At 41.6% G+C, this 3275-nt stretch overlaps 1 protein-coding gene across 1 annotated transcript in view; it reads right to left on the bottom strand.

The window, feature by feature from the left end:
* Positions 1-619: 619 nt before the first annotated feature.
* ppp3r1b (protein phosphatase 3 (formerly 2B), regulatory s1ubunit B, alpha isoform, b) overlaps positions 620-3275 on the bottom strand; it is a 20491-nt gene continuing 17835 nt past the window's right edge. Inside the window, exon 6 of the mRNA XM_060860130.1 lies at positions 620-3275. This exon is cut by the window's right edge and continues 249 nt beyond it. The gene's annotated coding sequence lies outside the window, so the exon portion shown is untranslated.

Below are 3275 nucleotides of genomic sequence, written 5' to 3'. Positions count from 1 at the left end.
TATACTTGTACCTGTTACACGTCATTAAAATCGCACTATGATGCCCTTCTTGTCACAATATGGGTTTAACGTGAATGATATTTTCCGTGGTAAACTCCTTTAGTGAAATGTCCATGTTCCAACCATTTTCATATTTAGTTTATATTTATTCTCGATATAATCTGTTAAAAAAACTTTGACAACAGTATAATGTATTGAAATCATTCTCATGGCTTGCTCCAGGAAGCTAAATGGTAAATGTCTCCTTGGTCATTTTGTAGACTGTATAGAGGCCAACAAAGGTCCTGTAGGCGAAGCGTCGTGAATCATTTAAGCATCGAACCCAACTTCTGCTCATCTTGGGGGGAAAAAAACAACGAGACAAACCTTAATTAATGCATCTTTAAGGACCAGTGGAGTATCTTTAATTTGGAGACTTTTCTGGCAAAGCTTTAAGAGTAAATTTTAAGATAAATAAAATTTTCACCCAAGTGATGAGCTACGGTCGAGTAACGTTTTGTTTTTCTCGGTTTCTCTTCATTTTATTTTTTTCTTCCAGTTTAAATCCTGCACCACTTAAACCCCCAACAGTCGTCACAAAAGGAAGCAATTTTCCAATAAAGTAAAGAAAAGCAGGCAGTTTTACGAGGTTCAAATGTTTTATTTCTCATTGTTATGAGTGGTATTTCAATGGTTCCCACAGCATATGACGCAGCATGCAGAGATGAAGAGGCCCAAACAAACAAAAAAAATTTTTATTTTCTGAACAAAAATCCTAAGACTGAAAAGTCCCCCCCAACCCCACCACCATCATAATATCATCATACGAGGTAACAAACTGACCAATCCCCGAAAGAAAGCTATAGAAAGCACTGAATCGAAAGCAAAGAAGCGCTAACTGTAACACAAGTAAATAACAAAAGTCTGTACAAAACAATTCAAATCAGGAACTGAAAAAAAAAAGAAAAAAAGAAAAAAAAGAAAAGAACCCGAATCGCAGGATCCGGTTTCTGCAGCTTCCGCAGGCCCCAGTGAAGCTTCGCTTGATGTGACACTAATTTTTCTGATTTTTATATTCTGGTTACTATAAGTATGGATATATGATGTAGTGGAGTAAGTTTGCCATTTCCATATTTAAAACATTTACCAAAAAAAGTTTGGCAACATCCATATATTTATATGCAACTGTCATTCATATAATATCAATTCTTACAATTCATTATGTAAACAAGAGGATTGGTTTTTCCCCAAAAGTCGGACCTACATGCACAGAGAAAAGAAAGACACCCGCCCGTTTCATGCAAAGCACATCACCAGACCGCTAAAGGTCTATTTTTTTCTTTTTTCTTTTTTTTTTGGGAAAACGCAGGTCGCAAGGTTTAGAAAAAAACAGCAGACGTGCGCGTGACGAGGAGAAAGAGAGAGAGACAGACAGACAGACCGAGAGAGAGAGAGCGAGAGCGCGTCCTTGTGGTCATCTAGAAGGTGACAGGTTATAATCCCAAAAAAGCGATAAGTAGCGCTAATGCTAACTGATTTGCTGCCAGTGCTCTGCAGAAACCTCGTAACTCAAACAGTCACATTTAGTTTGATTTTCCAGCATCTGTGTTGCTGTGTCTGTTGATGGATTTGATGCCAAAGTGAAATCAATCAGGTCGAGGAAAACAATTGAAAGTCTCAAATCACATACTTGTATACTAAATGCTTTCTGACTGAATAAACAGTCCCCTTGTCTCCATGGAAACCTCTAAGCTAGCACTGTGGAGTTGGCGCTAACTCCCGAGTTGCGATTAGCGACACGGATGACTCGGTGTAACCAGATGAGTAACGCTAGCTGTAGCTATATTCGACACTTTAGTAGCCGACCGCATCTCAAACTGCTGCTCATGTGACGTGTAACACACTGCGAACGAAGCGCAATCTTGGGCTTAGTGCGTTCGAGCTAGAAAGTAGGACGACGACGACCCAATAACACTCGCTGTAAAGATGCTTCGACAGCCAGCTTCACCTTCCTGACCCGGAATCTGAAGTTGCTGGTTGGCGTTGGAACGTTACGAGTGAACGCATCTCCATCACTGAGCCTCACAAACAAACTCACCTGAAAGTACACAGCGCCAGTGTGTGATTTGAGACTTTTTGAGACTCGTGTATGAAGCATGCATCTTAACGTCCGTCCTTCAGCGCTGAGCTCTGCTGTGTATTAGTTTAACAGACGCAGGTTTGCGGTTCAGAACATAGGCAGGATTTCGCCTTCTTTTAACGTCAGTCCTGAGGGTTGCATGTAGCTGGAAATGAAAAGCAGCGAATGAAACGTGAACACGCGCTCGGCTTAGCCGCGTCCTCGGAGGCGACGGCGGACACGAAACGCTAACAGCTCGACTTCGCGACTCTACGTCCGCTCTAATAACAAACAAAAACGAGTCACGACTTCACGACTTTACAGCGCTGCCGACGGTCACGTGGGGAAACTAAAACCCATTCTGATCCTTATGTGCTGATTATAATCTCATCAGCACTCAAAGTAACTCTGTGTATGTGGTGAACTTTGTGTTTATTTGAATCTACGCTGGAGACTGGAAAAGCAAGTACTATATAAATATGAACACCTGAACAATATAAACATCTCGCTCACACGCTCTCGCACCCGAGCGCACGCTCGTCTTATTACAAACCGTTACAGCTTCCCGTCGTTGCGCGTTATCTGAAGCAGGAGAACCTGTGAAACGGATCGTCTGTAACCGCTTGGTGAACGTGTGCTGATGGATTCTGTGCAGAGCCGATCGGCGGAGAGAGATTTTTCCTACATTCATCTCTAATTTATTTATCAGCTTTTAATAAGAAAAATCGCATGGATTCGGTTTTGATTGGCACTTCATGCTCTTATCTGCACGCCGTGATGAAAAGTATGTCGTGTTGCGTAACAAACGACGAGACGCTCCTTGTACATCTGCATCCTTATTAAAAAAAAAAAATTAAAACAAACACACACAGGCGACCAAAATAAATATACAAAAAAAATGTCCCCCCTTCAAAAATGAAAAAGAAACAGACACACACACACCCTACACACACACACAAGTTCCCCCTTTCTCCACCAAACTGAAATGCTTGCCCAGTGTCCGAAAGCCGTGTCTTCTACTGAATCCTACACTAAAAAACAACAACAAAAAAAACAGATAGTCGGCGTTGTCCTTGATAACACTTCCGAAGATTGGCTTCTTGAGACGTGAAAATAAGAAGTGGGCAGGGGTTCAGGGTTGTCGGTCGGTGTGGTCACGAAATAAAATACTTCTGTG

This window comes from Tachysurus vachellii, chromosome 24 (genome assembly GCF_030014155.1).
Source record: "Tachysurus vachellii isolate PV-2020 chromosome 24, HZAU_Pvac_v1, whole genome shotgun sequence".
NCBI classification, from domain to species: domain Eukaryota; kingdom Metazoa; phylum Chordata; class Actinopteri; order Siluriformes; family Bagridae; genus Tachysurus; species Tachysurus vachellii.
Note: the sequence above shows the minus strand (reverse complement) of the source record. Positions and strands in the feature narration are given on the sequence as shown.